This window comes from Bos javanicus, chromosome 10 (genome assembly GCF_032452875.1).
Source record: "Bos javanicus breed banteng chromosome 10, ARS-OSU_banteng_1.0, whole genome shotgun sequence".
NCBI classification, from domain to species: Eukaryota; Metazoa; Chordata; class Mammalia; order Artiodactyla; family Bovidae; genus Bos; species Bos javanicus.
Window position 1 is genome coordinate 62,679,948 of NC_083877.1, and position 24,843 is coordinate 62,704,790.

Sequence of the window (24,843 nt, forward strand, 5' to 3'; positions counted from 1 at the left end):
TGGAACTTTTCAGTAAGTATTTTCTGGGTGCCTGATGTCCTCTGCAGGTATTCAGAAGTTATTTTGTGGATTTTACTCAGTGTTTAAACATTCTTTTGATGAATTTGTGGGGGAGAAAGTGGTCTCCCCATCCTATTCCTCCGCCATCTTAGGACCGCCCCCTATGTATGATGTCAGTAAGTATTAAATTACATGAACATTTAAAGAATTTAAATGGGGAAAACTGTTATGCCTTCTTTCTGGGATTAATTCTTGTTCTATAGATATCAAAGAAATACTGAAACCCTCGTGTGCAGTTTTCTGTTTTATATAAGCATAGACTTACACTGAATCTTAACAGCACAGCTAAAAGAGACTTCACAAGTTGCAGTGTTAAATTAATAGTATCTCTGACGGATCTAATGGTGCCCTCCAATAAGGAAAGGAATTTTCTTCTCTCTGCAGAGTATCAGAGGGGGAACAGAGATTGTTTTAACATAAACATTTAAAAAATAAACCCATTGAATAGTGTCGAAAGGGTTTATCTATTCATTTTCTGTGAATATCAATCACAGTATAAATGGCCAATGCCTAAGGAAGTGCTGGCACATTAATTTGTGTTGACTAGAGAATAAGGAACATGACGCAGCTATGTGCTCTATCTCCTTATACTGAAGAGGTAAAAATGACTTTTCTCATAAAAAACTAACGCTTCTTCAAACGTATGTTCATTATACTATGGGATCATTTCTTATGAGGAACAATATATTCTTCTAATAAAGATGATGACAGTAATACATGGCTTATACAACAGGGTCTTTGTAGAGAGTGAAAACACCGAAACAGACATAAACCACTCATTTTTGACTAGAAAATTGTGGCTAATAACCATTTTTTCACTCAATAAATATTGTTAATTATGGCTGATGAAATAAATGTATTCCATTATCTATGCTTAAAATGTCCAGGAAAAACCCCCAGTCATTTCTCTCTGTATCCCCCTCTAAGGTGGCTCTAAGGTCTGCAATTTGAATAATAATTCAGTTTTGTCTTATTTGACCTACCAAGAGATAGACGCATAAAACATGCAAGTGAATCCATGAGACCATACCAGATACTCCTCACCAGAAAGAAGAGATTCCTGTGGTTGAACTGAGTTAATCAGGCCTAGGATACACAAATATATTTTTCAAATTAACTTTTATTTGGTAATGCTGTGTGAGTAACAACAGATAGAACCTCATTATCAAGTAGTTTATAATTCAGCATGGAGGACAAAAATAATATTTCTAAAGTAATTACAGTGTATGTAAGCTTCAGGCCATAAAGACAGGTCAGTGTATCAGCAAAGATTTGTATATTGAATCATTGTTATTGATGTACTGCTTGGAATTAGGGATATAAAGATGAAATGCATACTTACTCTACTCTTACGAGTCTAAGGGATGGGTTAAGAAATTTTTAAGAAAGCAATACAGGTGGTGAAGTGTTAAGACAAAGTGACACTTAAAGACTCTGGAGAGGAGATGATAATTGACCTGAGACTTAATGGATGACAGGGAATTTTTAAAGAAAGAACGTAAGTTGGGAGAAAGGGCCGCTTATTCATAGAGAATGGCAAGTATTAAGTCAGAAAAGCATGACAAAAGGAAAGGTGTGAGGTGTCATAAAATGTGTGAATAATTGTAACATATGGTACAGAGGGAGAGAGGTCAGAGGTTATGGCTGGGAAGGCAGATCAGGGCCAGCGAGGGAAGCAACTTTATGACACATTGGGGAACTCAGGTCTTATAAAATACATAATAAGCAATCGCTGTATATGAAGTGAAATTGAGTGCTATGATTTTGGCTACTGCAAAGATAAAATATGGAAAAAGGGCAGTAGAAGAAAAGAAGACAAGTCAGGAAACTCTTATATGTTACTAACAGCAGAACCCTTCAGGTAAAGAAAGAGGACTTCAACAGTGGCTAGAAGGTTTCTGGCTAGGGCTACTGAGCGGATGATGCTGGGATGAGAAATGCAGAGAGGAAGCTCATGAGGTTTCCTTGGATATGATGAGCTGAAAAGCATCTCTGTAGACACATTCAATGGGTGGTCAGAGAAATGCGGGCCACAGAAAGACAGAAGAAATTAGAAAAGCACGGCATACAATGGTCTAAAGCTCCACTGTCCAACATGGTAGCCACTAAGCCCAGGTGGCAAAGTGAAACATGGCTAATCAGAATGAAATGTGCTAGCTGCTATATATAAAATGGATAACCAAAAAGGACCTACTCTATAGCACATGGAATGCTTCTCAATGTTATGTAGCAACCTGAATGGGAGGGGGGTTGGGGGAAGAACGGATACATGTATATGTATGGCTGAGTCTCTTCCCTGTTCACCTGAAATTATCACAACATTGGTTCATCAGCTATGCTGAGTGCTAAGCCGCTTCACTCAGTTCTACTCTTTGTGACGCTATGGACTGTAGCCCACCAGGCTCCTCTATCCATGGGATTCTTCAGGCAGGAATACTGCAGTGACATGCCATGCCCTCCTCCAGGGGATCTTCCTGACCCAGAGATCAAACCCACATCTTTTATCTCTCTGGCATTGGCAGGCAGATTCTTTATTACTAGCACCACCTGGGAAGCCTGTTAATTGGCTATATCCCAATACAAAATAAAAAGTTCAGAAGCAAAAAAAAAAGAATGAAATATGCCATTAAGTGTAAAAATGCACCTGATTCCAAAGATTTTACTGAAAAAAGTTAAATATATTAATAATAATTTGTATATAGATTATAAATTGAAATAATAATATTTTGAATATACTGGATTAAATTATTATTAAAATTCTTTTCACCTTTTCATATTTAACTTTTTAATACAGCTGTTAGAAAGTTAAAATCACATAGATAATTACATATATAACTTGCATTATATTTCTGTTGGCTGGTGCTAGTCTAAAGGCTCTAGTCATAGCAGTGTGAAAGAGTTTCAAGATGTAAACAGGGAAGCAAGAGTAGTCAGGCATGTATTTGGAGATAAAGGCTATCCAGAGACTGAGATAAGGAGCAGAAAAAAAAAGAAGCACTAAAGATGCAATCAATTATTATTTTGACAGCACACTGATGAGAAAAATAGCATGACTGGAGCACATATACAAAAAGGTGAACATGTATAAAGAAGTGAATTTGATTATGGAAAATAATAAATGATTGTGGCTAAACATGTATGCAGTATAAAACAGAGAATACCTGGAAAGGATTATAGCATGATGAGCACACTGCTTTAGGAAGAACATATGTTATTGGTACACATGATGAGGAAGGGACTGGAAGAGACAAGAAGACAGCGGGAGTAAGGGCTGGTGTCTAACACGAAATCAGACATTTTTAGATGAGGGTGAGCTAAGGAGAAGAGGAAAAGGAAAACTTATGAAAGATGGCAAAAAAAGATGCCTAAGCAAGAATGAATGTGGTCAACTACAACTGCAATTTAAACCTTAGCCCTTCATTGGGGTGGACAGGTCAACATCACACTCAAAGCTGAGACATTGGTAACTTGAGGCCACACCATTTTCCTAACTTAGCAAGCACCTTGACGTGCTTTATTGGATCAAAACTGCTGAAGATGGCAAACTGGAAAGTCCTCACGAGAGCTTCGGGAAACGGCAAGGTCGCTGAAGACAGCTCCATAATTAAGACCCATTGCCAGGAACTGTCTCCTGTATCTTTCAGCTGCTGCAGACATTTGGTTTGCCTCATGTAGACACAGGATAAAGCCCACCAAGAGAGATTTCCCATAGGCTGGGAAGAAATGTGAACAGCCTAGGGTATTTCTTGACTTCTGTTGCTAACTGCTGTGTGAGAGAAAAAGCTATATATAGATTTTTTTTTCATTCCTGTTTCTGTTATTTTAATGAGACCCAAAGTTAAAAGATTCAAATGCTCAAATCCAAAAGATAACTTTTAATTTGTAGAAGAGATGGAAATACATCTTTTACTTCAGGGTAAATATCACTATGCTGATCTACAAGATGACCTGATTCTGGAACTGAATACATCAAAATATATGTTAAAACACATACACACAAACCCTCCTTCAAGAGTTATATTCAATGTCTTTCATGAACCCATGTTGGCTCTAAAGTAGATTGTTTTCAGCAATCAAGAGGTGAAAATGCTTGACAAAAAAAGGGTATTAAAATGACTGCTGTGTCTCTGAGATAGCAATTACATTAATAACTTCCCTGGATCCTTAAAAAAAATCAGGCTACCTATCACAAAGGGTGTCAGATTAAGCACACAGGCAACTAAATCCACAACTCTTTGAATGGAAGATAATGCATTAAGCATTCTTCTCACTGCTAGGACCAACCATTAAGTCACTGAACAAAGAAAAAAGTGTGTAGATGATGCAACAAAAGTCAAGCTCTTTGGGTCAGTTCTTCCCAGGTTGTGCTGATAGGAAAGCTAGAACAGGTAAGAGGAGGACAATGAAGTCTTTAATGATTGGTCCTTGGTTGAAATTCCAAATCAAAACACCATGGCACTGTTGGGAATTTTATCTCCTCAAGTATGCACTATTTTGTACAGAGTTTCAGCCAAGAAGTTAGGCAATAAATTTTCAGAAATTCTATGCTCACCTATAGCCATAAACCCATGATAGGGACACTTCATGAATTTTTTAAGAAAAAGCACAATGGAGGAACTAGAATTAAGATCTTCAACTTTTGCAGGTTACAGGTGTCCCTTGGTATCCTGGGGGCTTGGTTCCAGGAACCACCCTTGGATAGCAAAGTCCCCAGTGCTCTAGAGCTCTATGGTAAATGGGGTAGTGTTGGCATATAACCTTCTCACATTCTTCCTTAGAATTTAAATCATCTCTAGATTAGTACTTATGATACCTAATACCATGTAAATGTTATGCAAATAGTTGTAAATACAAATGTAAATGCTATGTAGATAGTTGCCTGGCACACCACAAATACAAATTTTGCCTTTTGGAACTTTCTAGAATTTTTTTTCCGATTATTTTCCGACCTGGGATTGCATATGTTCAGGTATTTCTTTCCTTCTGATTTTACCTCAGTCCCTCCATAGATTATAAGGCAGGGCAACATCTGCAAAGTAGTTGTGTGATCTTAGTTCTCGGTTTTCTCATAGATAATTTATAGAAAATACCATCTCTCCTCACAGGACTGTTTCAAGGATTAAGTGAGATCAAAGTGTCCAGTACATAGTAGATTCTCCATAACAATATTAATAATAATTACCATTATGGCTCAACTGGTAAAGAATCTGCCTTCAATGTGGGAGACCTGGGTTCGATCCCCAGGTCAGGAAAATCCCCTGGAGAAGGAAATGGCAACCCACTCCAGTACTCTTGCCTGGAGAGTTCCATAGACGGAGGAGCAGGACAGGCTGCAGTCCATGGAATCGCAAAGAGTCAGACACGACTGTGTGACGTCAGACACAACTAATTTTCATTTTCACTATACAAAGGGTGTATAAGGTGAGGTTAAAATTTTTAAACTAGGGGAAAAAAAAAGAAAAAAATCATGAACTATACTTGTATATATTTAGATCATTATTTTGCTCCAAGGCAATTCCTTCAGAACTTTACCACCTATTTCGTAGTAGTCTACACATTGGCAGATTATGGGAACAAATGAGAAATGTAGTAATGCTGTATGTAGTACTGTACTACATACAAAAATAGAGACATACCTAGTTTACTAAATGCAGACTCTGGTTTAAATACAACCTAGATGAGAAATTTAACAGCCTTTCCACATCAGCCTCCATCACCTCTGCTCCACCTCACACTCCACTGTGACTGGCAGCTTTTATCTCAGCTTCCAGTTCATACTTATGATGGAGTGCATGGTTTCTAAATGTAAGCTGAGCTCACAGCCCTTCCATGTCCAAGTCAGTGTTGGGCATATGGTTTTGTCAGTACAGAGCAAACACTTGCCATATGAAAAAGACCCACTTCATTAATCTTTTCCACTTGCCACAGACCTAAAAGGGCATGTTCATGAGGGTGTCTCTCACACTAGACACATACCAGAATCTCAGAAATTTGTAGCAAGGAGGCAGAAAATGAGTATAAAAATGAACCATGTCCCATTTGCCTTTACAAGGATTTATAGTCAAGGGTTCTTCTGAGAATCATGATCCCATATCACCCTTAAGAATAATGTACTTTATACTTTTTAAAATGTGTACCATAAAGTAAATGTCAATCTGTAGTACTGCTGAGGAACAACCTGAGTGCTATGCTTGAAAGATTAAATTAGGGGGATTTAGGCAGACAGATGTGTGTTTTAACTTTGATCACATCATGGAAAATCAACAAATGACAGAAAATAAAAACTTGTCAATGGGATAAACAATTTTTAAAAACTAGAGCAGACTCAATTATTTGATTTCAGCTTCTGTCTGAAATAGATTCAATCTGATGGAGAGGAGTGAGCAGTGAGCATCATTTTTTTCCCATTAACTCTCTTTCTACAGTTATAAGAGAAAAAATGTAAAATTTGACTTCAGTTTTCTGTCAGTGATCACTATGGTCTTTTTACATTGTGCATGAAGAGCCCAACCCAATATTTTGAGGCCATTGTCAATACGGTGATGTAGGCACACTTGAGTCATTTGTCTAAAGATTCCTCTGAGAAGTAATTATGAAACTGTCTCAGAAGATTAGTTCTAAAGAGTTCAAGGAGATTTTCTTGGTTTGTCTAATTAAGATGAGCCTACTCAAACCTTCATTTATTTCAGAGATTAGAGGTAAAGGACAATGATTTAAGATTTAACAGATAAGGATGAGTAAAGCTTTAAGATTTATTGTCTTCTATATGACAGAAATTATACCCCAAATGCAGTAAACATTATTTTCTTTTAAACCCAAGATGGCACATTCCCACTTGGCACGTGAGAAAACTGAGGCCTAGAAAGAATGGTAATTTATTCAAAGCATACAATAACTATGTGGCAAGGGCTTGGATCTGAAAAAGTCTTTTCAGCTATGTAGAAAACACACCAAGGAGAAAAGACTGCAGATAGGGCACTATTTAAATATTGGGAAATCCTTATTTTGATGTCTCACCTTTTTATAAAATATGTCTTGAAATGTATGAGCTTAATGTCAAGTTGCTTACTTCTCTACTATTTTGAGAAAAAAAAAAATAGCCAGGTCAAATTTTCATACATTTTAGCAGGCAGTGAACATGCAAAACACATCAGAACTTCTCTCCTCATCATACTATTTCTAATTAAACTGGTAAACAAAATATGCTTCAATCCAACAAGTGTGTCATACAAAGATCCCTTTTATGTAATTCTTGTAAATCATCTTCAAGAAGATGGTTTTAAATGGTGAAGCCTAATTAGTATAATTGCCATTTTACAAGTCTCAGTTAGTCATTGTCTTTTACTTGGAAGGAAATGAAAGACATTCTGGAGATGAAGAGGGAGATAAAAACCAAAACCATTAGAACTGCTTTCTTTTCCTCTCTTACTTCCTTCACCTAACTGTTCCTCTAATATCAAACAGCTGGACTTAAATGAATATTCCATTCAGAGTAACAGTCACCATCTTTCCTGCTTTACGTTCTGAAGTTTGGCCATTTACCTTTCTCATTTACACGTTTGTGAGTGCTAGAGAACTTAGGAAAAATTGTTTTAGTAATTGAGCTGAGAAAATTCATAGCACTTTTTCTTAGACCTAGGATTAAGCAGGAATTGACAGAGAAAACTATAAAGAAAAATTCTGAGAGTACCCATCAATTTCATCACCATGATTCTCTCAAATGTACAACCCATCATTAATTTGGTTTTTTTAGGTTCCCTGACACTTAATGGTCTTCGGTTCCCAATAAAAGCATAACAATATAAGAGCTAATTATAAGAGATTCCATTTGCCCAAATGACATTATACATTTGCAGTTAACTAACTCCTTTAATCTAAATGTGCAATAACAAGGAATTAATTAATAATAGCAGTTAACATTTATTCACTATTCCTTATGTGTAGGGCTCTATTCTCAGTGCTTAACATAATTGGTTATCTCACTAATATTCACAACAATCACACAAATATTCACCACAATTATAGATTCTATAATTATCCCCATTATACAGATGAGGAAATGGAAGCATAGGGAATTTAAGTTACTACCTTAGGTCAGACATCTATTTAGAGATGAAATTAAGATTCAAATGCAGGAAATTTGGCTCAAGTGCTTGTGTTCTGAAATAGTAATACTACAATATACTGCTACCAAAGTAGAATATGCTCATACATAAGGCATTAGGCCAAAAAATATCCACCTGTTGTTGAAATTGCAACTATATCTATCTGTATTGAGTTTAAGAGCCACATATGTCCTATAAATTATTTTATAGAAGGGATATATATATATATATAAATTAAATTTTTTAGGAAGGATAATGTTAGCAATTGTCTCTAGTTGGTAAGATTATGACTGATCTCTATTTTTATTTGTATATACATATGGTTATCAATTTTTAATTGTATTCTCTATTTCTTTTCACAATGGATATTTACTGTTTGAATAATTAAAACCCTTTGAAAAAGGAAAAAATGTAGAAGCTGAATTCTTAAGAGAACCCTCTAATACCAGAGCCAGGTAGAAGATGAGTCACCACTAAACCTTAACTCTCTCTCCATTGGAAGTCTCACCTATCTACTTCAACAAAACTTTTCATTTTGTACAGCACTTGAGTTTACAAAAAGTTTGCACATGTTATTTAGGTATTATCCATCAGACCCTTAGCTCATTTATTATTCATTTTGACACAGGAGAAGAAAGTGAAGAACAAGTGCTAGCACAAAGGACACTGCAGAGTGCGATGGCTGGGAAGGAGCAGGCTGTGATCTAAACGAGAAGGACTTTTGGGTAAGCTGTTCCTCTTGACTACCTTCATGGCAACTCAACCCTTAAGAAGTATCCTGACTTTTGGTCCAAAATCCAGAGCTTCCATGTGGTTAGGGAAGATCAGAGCTTGCAGTGCTTCTTCAAAGCAGTATTGTTATGATGGTGACAACAAAATCACTAAGTTAGGAAAATTCTCCAATAAAGTGTCTTCATAGGAAAAAAATATTATCTTAAAGTAATTTTACTGAATTCATTAGTAAAATTTAGTATAAAATTACAAAAACTAAGATGGAACAAAACCACCAGGACAAATTATAGCATTCTACAACATGACAGCTTTACATTAATTAACATAATCTAGTAACCAAGGAGGATCCTGGAAGGCTGCAGTCCATGGGGCCGCTAAGAGTCAGACACGACTGAGCAACTTCACTTTCACTTTTCACTTTCATGCATTGGAGAAGGAAATGGCAACCCACTCCACTGTTCTTGCCTGGAGAATCCCAGGGATGGGGGAGCCTGGTGGGCTGCTGTCTGTGGGGTCGCACAGAGTCGGGCATGACTGACACGACTTAGCAGCAGCAGCAGTAACCAAGGAAAGGGCAGCTCTTTCTTCTCTCCTTTACCAGATGACGCTATTTCTAGGAAAACAACCATTGGGGTATCACATTTTGTTTCACCATGTAGCTTTGGTATGATGCAAGGAAGTTATAACCCAGAAATCAGTGCCAGGTTTCTTGACAGACATTTTCAATGACTCTCCTATCATCAGGTCATCCGACGGGCCACACCATGGAAATCTACATGGTAGTGCCACACTAATCTGTTCACCCACTGGTCACCAATCAAGGAGAATGTTTACAATAGAAGGGTTGCAAGATATTCTAACACAGTGGACCAAACTTTAAAATACATAATAATCACCGGTGAAGCTTGTTGAAAAATGCAGATTCTCCAGGCCCTGCTCTTGAAGAATTTGATTCAGTTGGTATGGAGAGAGGCCCAGGAATTTACATTTTTAGTAAGTAATTCAGGTTATTCTTTTGGCCTTTATGATGGATATAAATGAAAAACAGGTGCTAGTATCACAACACTCAGCATATATTCTTATTTGCCTTATAAATTCTCATCTAAGTATAAGTAGAGATGGTAAGAGTAAATCTTTCAGCTTTGCTTCATTAATAATTCAGCAAGACTGAATATTGTTTTGAATATATTTGATTGCAAACTTGGCAGGTCTTGTAAGCAAATTTCCTCCCATATTTCACATCATCAGAACAGCCTTAGTCATCAGCAGTATAGCAGACTGTACATTTACTCAAAGGCGATGAGGTGTGTGGTGATAGTTTAGATAAGAGTTTGTTCACACATTCCACTCAAATGCAACTAAAGAAAGAAAAATATGCATCCATCTTCAGAGCAAGCGAATATATAGTAATTTTATATTTACAAATATTAGGTAAATAAGTAATGTAACGGAGAAGGCTATGGCACCCCACTCCAGTACTCTTGCCTGGAAAATCCCATGGATGGAGGAGCCTGGTAGGCTCCAGTCCAGGGGGTCGCTAAGAGTCGAGCACGACTGAGTGACTTCAATTTCACTTTTCACTTTCATGCATTGGAGAAGGAAATGGCAACCCACTTCAGTGGGTTCTTGCCTGGAGAATCCCAGGGACAGAGGAGCCTAGTGGGCTGCCCTCTATGGGGTCGCACAGAGTCGGACATGACTGAGGCGACTTAGCAGCAGCAGCAGCAGCAGCAGCAAGTAATGTAAAGCTGTGTAGCAGAAGTTAAAGTGAAAATTTCAAGCATTTTGGACTGTTTTGACAAAAGTGGCTAATATGGACAAGACCTAGAGTTATTCTCTCAAAATCAATGGATTATTGACCATGTTTTTATTTGTTTCTGGGTTTTAGTCCTTTGTCATGGAAGAATATGTGCCTTTACATTGAGCAGAATAGTCCAATTGGGAGGAATTCTCAGGTCAAATCAAGATGAGAATAAATACTAGGCCTGTTAAGGACTCTAACAGAAGCTCTATATAGAGAATCCCTAGAGTTGTTTCTTACTACTAAGGTAACATGATAACTCTTTCTGGAGGAAAAACATGATTTACACATAATGGTGTAAAACTTGTGCTAAAACATTGTAATCAGTACATTTAAATGCCCCCTTAGGCAGTTTATTTAAATGTACTATCCTGCATAGTCAATCAACCTTAATATCCTACCTACATTTCCCTGTGATCAGACTAGCCAGATACTGATGTTGGGGTAAGGGACGGGTAGAGATGGGGCAGAGGGAAGTATTCCAGCATCAAAGGAGGTGGCAAAAACCAGACTAAGTTCTTAGGCATAATACCTCAGGGTCCCATCATTTGACTGGTCTTTTGTGGAACCAAGAAAATAGCTCCATCACCAAGAGTGGGCTTGAACTTATATCATTCAAAAGGGAAGAGTTATACTTCATCAACAGTCTGCCAAATTCTCTCTTTATTCACTCAATAAATATTGAATGAGTATCTATCTAAGTGTCAGACAATGCTGGTAATTCATAAGTGAACCAAACATAAAAACCCTGCCCTTATGAAACATATCTTCATGGGAAGACAAAAAAGTTGAGAAAATAAATACTAGACATATACTACATCCAATGGTGATAAGGGCCAAGGAGAGATACAAAGCAAGAAAGGGGTGAGAGTTCAAGGGTCATTTTTAATAAATTGGTTAGGAAGAGTCTAAGAAGGTACTTCTAAGATGACTTGAAGAAGTGAGGAGGTGAACCACGTGGAAGTCATCTGGGAGAACATTTCTAGGGAATGGGAATAGCAGGTGCAAAGAGACATGCAGATCATGAGAGACCTCAAGACCTGGGCATCTGAATCAGGGGTGTGGCTTCACAGCACAGGCACCAACACCTATCTCAAAGGATCAGACTGTTGAGAAGTGTGCTTTCAGTAATCCCACAACTTCATCAGCTGCTTCAGGCTTCTGGAGAGCAAGACTGTGGTGAAGTTTGGTTTGTGTCAATCTCTGGGAATTTTGTTAGGTGTACTTGTCTTTCTGTCTTTCCTGTTTCTCCAAGAAAGGACAATTTCTCCAACGAATGTGATGAAGTAAGATGAATTAAATCAGAATCCTTAGTCTGCCTAGAAACAACAAGTGTGAGCACAGGACCAGCTCAGTTTTCAGAGTAGGAGTCATAAATTCTGCCATGAATAATTCTGATGATTTTATGAGACTTACTACTGGTTGGTGTATTCATTTTCTGTAGCTGCTGTAACAAATTACCACTTACTCAGTGGCTTAAAAACAGCACAAATTTATTATCTTATAGGTCAGATGTCTAACATGGGACTCTCCAGACTAAAATCAAGGTAGAGGCTAAAATCAGCTGGTAGAGCTGCGCTCCTTTCTTTAGACTCTAGGTAGGATCTATTTCCTCTCCATTTCTCTCTTCCAGAGTTGTCTGTAACCCTTGGTCCATGGCCCTTTACCTCCATCTTCACAGCTTATCAAAGACAAGTGGACCTTGCTTCTGAAGCCATATCTCCTTCTCTGACTGAGGCTCTCTTCTGTCTCTCTCTTTTGCTTTTAAGGATCCTTGTGATTACATTGGACTCACCCAGTAATCCAGGGTATCCTCTAAGTAACAACTTAATTACACCTGCAAAGTCTCTTACCATGCAAAATAACATATTTATAGATTCTGAGGTTTAAGACAGGGATGTATATTTGGGGGCTATTATTCTGCCTACTATAGTTATACCTTTTTTTTTTTTTCATGTTTCAGAAGCTGATCAAGTTTTATGAGAAAAGTTTGTTATTAGTCACTGCAAAAAATGGCAAGGGACAGAAAGGTTTCTTACTTATATGAGCAGTTATTTGAACAAAAATTGTTTTCTGAGATGATATTTCCTAAAAAGGCAGCATATGACTATAGGGTTTTAAAAGGAAAAAAAAATGAAGGAATTTATCCATTGCCTCCTTGGATATTTTAATAATGTGTAAATTGGAGCAAATTAATCAACCACTGTGAATCTCAATTTCCTTAAAGTAACCTTTCAGAGTTATGAGAATTAGAGAGGATAAACTATGTGCCATACGAATTAATATGGCATTGGCCTACATTGGCCACTTTTGTTATCTTTTGTTCTTAATCACCATCAACATTTTTCTTTCACTTGCTTCCTAACTCTTCTAATCTACTCTCTGAATAAAAACGTTAATATCTGAAACTATTTTCTATGTAAACTAGTCCAAAATATTGCATCTGACCTAAATAAACATTTCTGCTTTTCTCTTCTTCAGAGTTTGGGGGACTGTTGAACTCACTGTGGTAAATCAAATCCATGCAAAGGCCAACTCAATGTGCTGTGGCATGAACCCTGCAGCTATTTTTAGGAGAACTGCCCTATGGTCACTGCCCCTCTTTTCTTCCCTCTCACAGCTGTTGCTGAAAGAGTCACCTGGCAGACTGGCAGCAGCAGCTGTCTGTGCAGAGAAAGGCTGCAGCCCAGAAACCAAGCTCCAGTGAGCTAGCTCCAGAAGCTAAAGGCAGCCAGTGGGCTCAGATCAGGTGAGTAGTGACACTGAAGGTCAGACTGTCCCTGGAACGGCTGGACATATGCCTGGTGACCTTCAGGGCCACCTGCTTCTTCAGAGAAATCCTGGGTGGAAGAAAGAGCACCAGCTACCTGCTGTCACTTCTGCTCTATTTCTGATGAGTCTCAAGTTCATATCTTATGTTGGTGTGAAGTCCCAGAAACTTCAATACTTGAGGTCTACTATACCTAGTATCTGCCATGTTGGATGGTTTGGATGGCATGGGTCCCAAAGCCTCTGTTCCCTCTAGAGCAGACCCATGTCTAGACCCATGCTAGTACTGGGCATGATGGAAGTCTAGCTGCCACTGTTTACATTGATTTACTTCTCTCTGATCTCTGCTGGCATGAATCATACAGCCATTCAATGTTCATTCTGTGCTGCTCCTTTGGGAGTGGTATGCCTAACGATAAGACCAGAACCCTGTTTGATCTGACTCCCAATTCACTTCTCTTTCTATGGCACCTCTCTCACCCACAGTTGGAGTCCCTAATGCTTCTCCTTAGAACCTTGAGATAAGCTTGTTGCATGGAGGGAGCAGGTGAGTAGCTAGCTGTGTTGTTTCCAGAGTTTAATATAAAACATTGCTTTCTTGCAGATGAAAATACTGGAGTCAGTAAAATGCAGTACCTCTCTGTGAGTGGTTCAGAGCCATGGCAAGGATGATCACAGACAACACTGCATTGAACAAGCAGCGCCATGGACTGGGCTTGGTAACATTACGCACAACAGCTGTGTTGGCCTAACCAGCCTTTGGGAACTGAACAGAAGGCAGATGGGTGACAAAAGGAGAAGCTGGTGAGCAATCAGGGAAAGGCAAGTAAATATATTCCTCAAACCTCTGTGACAAATGAATCCACAATTACATGATCCCAAGCACTCACCTATCACCGATTAATAAAGTGAAACCTACAGGTACCATAATGAGAGCCTCAAAGGAAATCATCTCAAATGTCAAATCTGTTTTATTAAAAAAAAAACAAAACACCTAGCCATACAAATAGAAAAATAAGGATTGAAGGACATAAGCTTGTATATGATTCACTGGCAAGGACCATATTGAAGTCAGGTTTTTTTTTCCTTCTGGTCATCACTATGTCTCCCCATAAATCCCCCCTTCCCAGGACTCAACACTGGGAATTACACATCACAGGCACTTAACAAATGTTTTAACTTGACGGAATTCTTTTTATTCCCACCTAAAAAAAGACAAAACTCTCAATTTCCTTTTTCATGATTTTTTCAAGTGGCCCAAGTTCACTTGGCACTACAGACAATACAAAAGCAATCAGCCAAGAATGAAATGCCCTAAAGACTGGAAAAGCAGACATTAAAAGCACTTGCTGGGAAAGTCCTCAGCATGAGGAGCAGGCAAGCACTGCAACCAAGCCATGGAAGGCACAGACCAGGCAGAATACATCTGCTCCCTGAGATCTGATGAGCCCGTTGTTCTCCAAGTTTGCTCAGGTTAAACAGAATCTCCAAATCTTCTGAGGCTCTCTAACACCCAACTGATAGCTACATCAAGGATAAATTTATGCTAATCTGTTAATGTGTACACCCCACAGTCATTAGCGAAGGAGACAGCCTCCTCTATCCAGTTGCTAAGGGTTTCTGAAATAGAGAACTAATGGAAATGTCTTATAGTTCTCCATGCTAACTCTGTATTTTTTTCAGTGCTCACACATATGAGCCTGCAGTTTTTCATCAATATCTACAGAATCTTATTATAAGATGGCTTCTGGTAGACTGTAACGTCTAACAGAGAAACAGCTTGTGGTAGAATGCAGGCTACTCAAGTACGTTTAATAGACTTCATCGGGGGTGGTTTGTCATCAGGGATAACAACATAAATATTTTGATTTATGTCAGACTCATTAATTATTCCCTTAAAGTCTATATTTTGGAGAAGCTCCATATAAGCTGAATTTACTTGTTATTTTCATCTTCATTGAACTGAAAGCCCTCCTGCAGTTTCGAGTGAAACAACTGTTGTTTATGGGCCATGCAGACTGGCTTTACTTTCCCTGCCAAAGGTAAATACCCCAAAGGAATCCAAAATTACACTGAATGAAAATTTGGATGAGCACCATTTGTGCTTTAATTTGGGTAAAAACAGTCCTCAAAGGTTATGGGCTGTGAGGGATATTTGGCTTATTAAGTAGGTCCCAGGTTGAAGTTATTCCAAGCAGACTGGATTTTGTCCCAAACTGGCTATTTTGTGTTGACCTACACCGGGAAATAAAACAATTCATTTGAAAGAAATGATGTGTCTGTTTTAGTCTCTCAAGCCTGCATGATTCATTTATGTGCTAAGTGTCATCGTGGCTAGACTGGCCCACATGTTCTACTGGTATCCACCCAGCGCAATGGGTGGATGAAGACAAGCAACATCCTCAACATCTTCCACCCCAACCTTCCTTGTGTACTTTTCATGCAGAGCACTGTCTCTCCTCCAGACTCCTTGCCTGTTCTACTGGTCCACGGTAGCCCTGGGCAAGTCACAGTCTGCCATTCAGTTTTCATGTTAAAACAGGAATAATTTATATCTTTCAAGTTTAAGGATACTTTCATGGATAAATGAGTTAATACAGATAAAGCAGCACAATGTCAGAAACCCAGTAAATATTCAATTAATGCAAGTTAATATTATTATGGTTAAAATTATTATCATCATTCTTGTCATCATTCTTCTTTACCAACTGGCACAAAGTAAGGGGCAGGGTAACAGAAGGGTGACAGAGAACTTGAGTCAGCAGAGTCTTTGCAGTGAGAAAATGAATCTGGGGTTGAGACCTGAAACATTACCATAAGCCTGAACTTTTGCCAACCCTTGAGCCTGCTAGAATTAGATGTGAAAAAAGAGTTGATGGAGCATTATTCTGACATAATGGGCCATTTCACCACCGGGCAAATAAGATGATTTCTAGGAAAGGTTTAGGGTAAATATTCCATCCAATGGATACAATTCAGTCATTGTCACATGGTGGAGAACTTTATATCTCATCTTACTCTATATCAAACAGTTGTTTCCTACATATGTTTGCTCATGCTGCAAACTGCCCTAAATACCTTTGTTATTTTTTTACTCCCCCTTTATTGATGTTCAGAATAAAGGTATGGTAGGTAGGTCCGGTAGGAAAATAAAACAAAAAAATTTGTCTATATTAAGCCAAGCTTTGAAATTTCCAAGTTGGTCACCACGAGCCATGCCTCATTGCTCCAGGAAGGTATATGATGGCAGTCATTCCACAGTCTTCTTCCCAGTGCAAGCTCCACCCCTTACCCTGGGGGTCCTGGACCAGTCAGTCTCCTGTGAATACTTCTTATCACCTATTCCCAATGTGTGTGTGCTCAGCTGCTCAGTTGAATTTGATTCTTTGTGACTCCATGGACTGTATCCTGCTAGAGTCCTCTGTCCATGGGATTTCCCAAGGCGAGAATACTGAAGTGGGCTGCCATTTCCTTCTCCAGGGGATCTTCCCGACTCAGGGACTGAACCATGTCTCCTGCCTGGCAAGCAGATTCTTTACTATTGAGCTACTTGGGAAGTCCCTGAACTCATCTAGGACCCCTCTATCCCTTATTCCTGTAACTTTGTCTTCTGTTTATCCAGTATACCAACTGTTGAGCAGCATCCCACAGGCCTACAAGGCCTGTGCTTGCCCAGCTTCAAAACAAAACTAGAGCTTGGAGTCAGCAACACAGATATCAATGGCTTAATGGATGAGGGGAGCTTACATGTCTGATGCAAGGTCCTGGGGCGACACCTCACTGTTTGTCACACTTGGTGGGCAGGACTTAGCAGCAGCCTTCGCTCTAGGAGGGAAGAGGGGACTACCAGTTACAGGGGAATTGATGTCAGGTGATCTCATTAGTTACCAGGGAAACCAGTAGACAGCATGCTCCTCACCAACCCTCTAATAAAAACAATCAACAAACAGTTGGGGCATGGGGCAAGTATTCGGTTGGCCAGAAAGTCCATTTTTTCTCCAGTAAGATGGTACAGAAATCCCAAATGAACTTTATGCCCAACCCAATATCCATGGACTTCCCTGTAGCTCAAACAGTAAAGAATATGCCTATGATGCAGGAGACCAGGGTTCAATCCCTGGGTTGGGAAGATCCTCTGGAGAAGGGAATGGCAATCCACTCCAAGAATCCAGGTATTCTTGCCTAGAGAATTCCATGAACAGAGAAGCCTGGAGGGCTACAGTCCATGGGGTCACAAAGAGTTGGACATAACTGAGCAACCAACATACACAATATGCAGGAAGGACAATCATGTGAGCAGGGTGCAGGTGAAACAGGCACTGGTCGGGCAGGGGATGTCCAGAAAACGAGAGCAGGCCTGACCATATACCACCACTTTCCTTCCTCATTTGTGTTCTTTCCCCTCTGTGTGGAACTGTCTTCCCCACTGGCCCTCCTGGCTTACTTGATGTTGTTGTTCAGTCTCTCAGTTGCGTCTGACTCTGCGACCCCAAGGACTGCAGCACACCAGGCTTCCCCTGAAGGCACTATCTCCCAAGAGTTTGCTCAAACTAATGGCCATTTAGTCAGTGATGCCATCCAACCGTCTCATCCTCTGCTGCTCCCTTCTCCTCCTGCTTTCAATCTTTCCCAGCATCAAGGTCTTTTCCAATGAGTCGGCTCTTCTATCAGGTGATCAAAGTATTGGAACTTCAGCATCAGTTCTTCAAATAAATATTCAGGGTTGACTTCCTTTAGGTTTGACTTGTTTGATCTCCTCACCGTCCAGGGGACTCTAAAGAGTCTTCTCCAGCACCACAGTTCTACTTGGACATGTCTCAAATGTCACATTCTCAGAAAGGCTTCCCTGATCACCTTGCATAAAGAGACTCTTAGCTAAAATACCCCTAGTAATACCCCTCTACCTCATCACTATTTTTATCACCTTTAGGGCTTTTATCACAACAAGTACTCATTTTGTATATGTATTTATTTTCTTGCTTTATAATAACTATACTTCTTTGAGAAAAGGAACCTCTAAACCATGTATCCACAGCATCTAGGCCAGTCAGTATCTGGAACAGAGTCAACAGAGATTAAACATTTAATGAATGAATAAACCACCGCTTTGTTCCAGAATTTCCCATTTTATGCAAAGCAGCACAATGTTTTATAATTATGCTATCTCTTTATACACATTATTTGAGGATAGGAACGGGATCACATAGAACAGAGTGGGAGGGAAGAAAGTAACAGGCTGCATAAAAAAGCCAGAGAATCACTGATTAGAACTAAATCACCTGATGACAGCTGTTTCAAAAAAAGAGTTTCTGGTATTGTGTGCAAGAAACAGGACTGAGAACTAACAAATATATGTAGGTGAAATTCTGCTTTATAAAGCAGTTGATAAATGATAAAAATGTTTAGTTCATTTAGGTCCAAAATATTTCCAAGATAAACACATATTTGTAAATGTTATTTATTCCTTTTTAAAATACCTGATTCTACATTTCGCTGTGCATCTCTAATGATAACCTATTCACTAAACGCTTCCACCAGGAATTCTAGCTGAGGTTTGAGCCCTCGAACGAGAGAAAATACCTCCTCTTGGATGACTCATTTCAAAAAGTGGGAAGACACTCTCAAAATGGGCTTGAGAACTATTTTTTTTTTTGAGGGGGAGGGCTGTGTTATAATTACAGTAATTTCATTTTCCTTTTTACAGACAAAAACATAAAGATGATTTTTAGAATTTCATTTGTTTCTCTTCTTCTCCTCCCAGCCACATGCTTATCAGTTCCACTTACTCAACAGTGAGCTTTACAGGGATGCAGGTGTGAAAGCATATTCATATGGAAAATGTTCCTTAAACACAGCCCTAAATTATACTTGGTGACCAACTGTGTGAATATTTATGGCAGAGTTTGCTCATCCATTAAAAGAAAGAGTATTTTTCTATTATAAGTTTCATATCTTGATAAAACACTATGTTATATTCTGCCTTTCTAAAGGAATCCCCTGTTAAAACAGTTATCTAGTTCTTTACTTTTACAGTGTTATAAAATATGTTCAGGCACATAAATTGTTTTTCAGTTAACATTCCCTCTTGCTTTATATTCTGTTTCATCTACACAGATTTCAATGAATGCATAAATGTTGGTTGGTTATCCAGGTTATCCAGATAGGCTCGGGTGCATACACAGCTATGGGTTTGAAGACTTTAATTTTCAGCATGCTACATTAAAGTCATATCTATTTTTCATAATGTCATAAAGCAAATATTTATTGAAAAGAGGGCAACATGGGAGCAGCTGCTTTTCTAAAGGCAGCCATACCTCAATGATGTTAGGCTAATAGCTGTATATACACAAACACACACTCATACACCATTATTCCATTGCTCCCAAAACCATCATTAGATTGTTCTGGTCCACAGTTGTTACCTCCTACACTGGATAGCAAGTCCTTTATACATGAAAAAACAAAAACAAAAAAAAACTAGGCAAGAAAAATAGGCAGGAATGGAAAGGTGCAGGAATGGGCTGAATGTGAATTGCAAGTGCTTAATTAAAATAGACACTTGATACATAGATTTCTAATTCCAACATATTAGCATAAAAACATGATTAAATCAGAAAACTGAACACCTGGAGCCTTTGGGGTCAAGAGAGGTCTAATGATACCAGTTCAAGAGAAAAACAGCACCAAATTCCAGATCTGCGAGCTGGCAGAAGGGCAACAGGCTAGTCACGAAGGCAACAGGGCGGTACTGGGGATATACACACTGTACATGCATATGTAGAGAGAGAGACAGTCTCCTAAAGGTGGAGCTAAAAATGGAACCGTTTTGTAACAAGTGCCTGAAAAGGTGAGAAAAATATCCTAGCTAATATCAGGAGAAATAATATTGTACAGCATTGGTTGGGCCCCAGCTAAAATGGCTTTTAACTGTGGGGCCAAGAATTTATCACATCAAATTTTAACTCTGTTCTGACTTCTAACATTTGACCTTTCACACTGTAACTGAATGGTCCATAACAGGCGTTCTGTACCTGCTTTTGAATCCAATCCCTAGGTTATTGCTTAAAGATTTCCACCTCAATGCATAACAGTTCTCCTCATTCACGCAGCACGAGTTATCTCAATGGATAGGTATTTCTTACTCTCTAAAGACCTACCAATAATTCTCACAGGAGTTTGAGTCTGTAAATTCACAGTGAAATTAGACCTTGAAAAAGACCAAATTGTGCCATCCACGCTGATTTAGGCAAAGCAGAGTAAAAGAAGGCGCGAGGCTTCTATCTTCAAACTGGAATCCTGACTCCCCGTGAGGTTAGGAAAATAAGGTAAGTAATATATATTTATCTAACCTATGATTTTAAAGTGATTTCTCATACATGATCCCACCAGATACTCTCACACATGCAAAAACACAGAATTTTTAAGAACCTCCTTATAAAATAAATAATTTCATTTATTTGCCTTGTATAATAATTCCTTGTATAGTTGGCTCAACTGTCGCAGACAATAGAGGCCTTTCAGCCAGCCATTGCCTGAGCAACTGTCACTCCAAGCCAATGTCCCCTCTTTCCAGCCCTGCTGTCTTTCTGCTTCTCTTGGCTCCCTCTGCTCCATTAACAGCCTAGGGCTAGGCTAAGGCTAAAAGTGTCTTAATGATTCCTTTCAAAACAGAGGCAGCAAAGACAAAGGAAATATTGCACAAGAGAATTAAGTGTTTCAGATTTTGTTCCATTTTGGGCAGAGACTGAGACACAAACATTCTCAAATGTTGAGATTTCTGCTTCCCATCTCTGTCTCTGTCAACGGTTGGCAACAGCTGAGAAGAAAAGAATACAAATTTAAGCAGTGCACACATTCCACCTTATACCTAGGCTTTCAGTGAAAAGAAGGGAAAAAACAGTCTCTGCAAAGAACCAAGGTAAAATCCCACTAGAAGAGACCAAGAGGCCGACCCAAAAACAACACAGCAACTCTTTTTTTAAACATTTTTAATTTTAGTTTTGAGAAAGAGATTTAAATGAGTTAGCACTGTCAAAAAGTAGGGAGAGGGAGAGAGATTCCCACAGGTTTTTTTTTCCCACCTTAGAATTCTAAGGTTCTTAATTTCTCCGGTAGTACAAGGCTCTGAAAAGCACTTTCAGAATACAGTTCCAGCATTTCTTTTCAGGCAGTTTGTTCTTAAGAATGTTGGAATGTGAACAACAAGAAAAAAAATTGTTGCTTCAACTGCTATCCTCACTCTGCATTTGGCCCCCAAGCACTGCTGATGTTGCAGAATAAATACCAACACCACCACAAGCAACTTGACAAAAAAAGTTTTTGGATTCACAAAGTACACAGCATGCAAGACTTAACTGAATACACTTCTTTATCACAGAAACATCACAATGGTCACAGGGCAAAAGCCAATGAATTGAATAACACTGGGCATTTTAATTACAGAAAAGTGGGCGTTCTCAGCATAGTTGTTTATAATAATCATATCCATGTGTTGCATTGAACAGTTCTGACTTTGGACCTATGCAAAGTAGGATCAGACACATAGACTGATTTCCAATTCCCTATTGCCACTGCAGACTAAACAACTGTTGGTCATTAATAAAACATCAAGGTGAGATATAAATATACAAAGTGTCCCTCTCAAAGGTATCATGGCAAAGACCCTACACGTACAAAACTGCCTAGTGTCTCTTTTGGAAAGATCCAGAGCGTAACCGGCTGTGCCTGTCTTCGACTCAGAAATCCAGCTTTTATTAATCTAGAGTTTGGGCCACTAAGTCCAAAGAGTGGTGAACGTAGGCCATTCTGACCAAAAGGGCAAAAATGAACCACTGTAAGGGCAGATAACTCAGGAGGAATTGCCAGGATGTGTAAGAAATAAGACAGAAAATTCAGCTAAGATTTAGAACTAGATAAAGAGAGTAAAAGGCTACACAGGAGCAGGACACACCAAGGGTAGAAAGAGGGTGCTCGGAACCCAGGGTGAGGAAGAGCAGTGGTAGAGGAGGCAGACTGGTCGAGACGAGGGAGGACCCTCGTCTAGGAGGCATCTCCTTCACCTGTTACTGTATATGCTCATACAGCTTTGATGCTGTGGCCAGGGGGGAAAAAATCAACCACCAGGTTTCCAAATCAGACATTTTCCCAAGAATTGAGTTATTTGCCTCAAGATTGGATTCAGTAATCTCAGAAAGAGATGCAAGAAAATCAATTTCCTGATAAAGAAAAAAATCTCATCAAGAGCACTCTTGGGAGACAGACTGTGAGACCAGGCAAATGTGTCCCGGTACAAAGGAAACAAAGACGGCCAAGCAACAAGAATGCCTGGCAAATATTGAAATTGGTTTACGCGCGCACTCAGAAAATAGGGTTTCAATGAAAAAGCTATCAAAACTAATGACAAATATTTTTTTTCCCATGTAAGTCTGGTCAGCCTTTATTGCTCACCCTGTACCCAGGGCCCAGATCCTGGCTTAACACACCAGTTTCACAGAGCTGCAAAATGTATGCTGAGGCTCGGGACCCAGAGGGTGCTTGGCTGATGTGGCCCTTACTGTGCTTGCTTGTCTGTGCGCATGGAAATATCAGACCTTCCTGATATCCTGCAGTGTGTGCGCCAAGCCAGCGCACAGTTCAGGCCTCAGGACCCAGCTCCTCAAATCTGTGGTTTACAAGCTTTCTTGAAAGTCCTAAATGCAATCATTGTTTTAAAAACTCATCTGCTTAAAATAAAAAGAAAGAAAGAAAGCATTGCCAGGAACTGCTTAAAGGAAAACAAAAAGCTTATTTGATGTTTTTTTTTAACTTTGCCCATCAGATGCCAAGTAAACTTATTAAGTCTTTGTTTTATGAGGAATCAGGAAACACGTCCAAAAGCAATTTTATATAGCCAGTAGGTATCAACCAAATATGTTCCCATTCACTTTTAAAGGTTTTTTTTTTTTTTTTCCTAAACCCCACTGTAAACCTTTCAAAAGGAAGGTATCAAAACTTTTACATACTTTCTATTTTCTGTCACTTCCTGAACACAACAGCCTTTCAATCAATGTTCAATGTTAAACCAATATTTCAAGGAGTGAAATTATACATCTTTTAATCACACATTTATCTAGCTTTCTGTTTTCCCAAAATAACATGAATTATGTATCCATTTTAATGTTTTTTCTATATTGGAGAAAATAGATTTCCTGAGCAATAAAGAGTAGAAATTCTGTAAGATGTTTGCATACACCCAAGATTTCTTTTACAAAGGCATCAACAGGTAGAGCATGGTAACTGGGTTTTGCAGAAGATCTGGGACCAAACTTCTGCTTACTGTGGCATACTTTATTTTAACTTGAGGAAGAAAAGACAGACAGATTGTTCAGCTAAAGACAGATCTAGCTTAGACAGAAACAGCAAGAAGCCTATCACAGTGTTAAGATATCATAAAAATGATTATGGTAAAAACAACTTTCTAAAATTATGTCAAATGTGTGATTGGTAGAAGGTGTAGAGAGAAAATGATTTAAAGAGTTACAGATATTGGTGAGGGCTTTTCTGTAAAGAATCCACCTGCCAAAACAGGAGACGTGGATTCAACACCTGGGTCAGGAAGATCCAGGTGTAGGAAATGGCAACCCGCTCCAGTTTTCTTGCCTGGGAAATTCCATGGACAGAGGAGCTTGAGGGGGCTACAGTCCATGAGGTTGCAAAGATTTGGCAACCAAACAACAACAAGAGATATTGGAGGAACAACAGAATGGCTTAGAGCACAGAGTGAATTATTTGGGAGGAAAGGTGATACTGGTTTAAAAGGAAATGATTCCTATCCCCTAAAACTCTCAGAGGAAGGAAACTGGGACAAACGCTTCAAACAAAGGAAGTTGATTAGGAAGGGAGGTGAAGAAAAGGTGGACAAGAATATGGGCTTAATAAAGTCTCCAGTTAGGCTTTTGGTTCTATCCTAGATGACTCCATGGGTTCGAGTTGTGTGCTAGGGTTCTAAACCTCCATCCTCAGTCCTCCTATTACAGGGGTTGGACGGCAAGGGGAAGATAATGAGGCTTCAGATAATGGACTTGACACCAAAGGCATCAGCCCAGGCTCCTCCTCTGGCTGCAATATATGGACATGAAGACCATATAACTTTTCTAACTTTTCTGAGAAAGGGAGCTCCTTCTGTCCTGTAGCACTCAGGAACCCTAGACAGGATCATTCAAATTCTTATGGCCCTTCAAACAGTTTCCATTTTAGACCTGGGGCTTTTTTCCCCTGCTGATTTGTCTGCCATCAAATATCTAAGCTGGAGAGATTCATACAGAAAATGTTTCACTTCATCCATTATTCATGCACACCTTTTGTTTAAAAAGAATGGAAAGTGCACCTAAGCCAGAT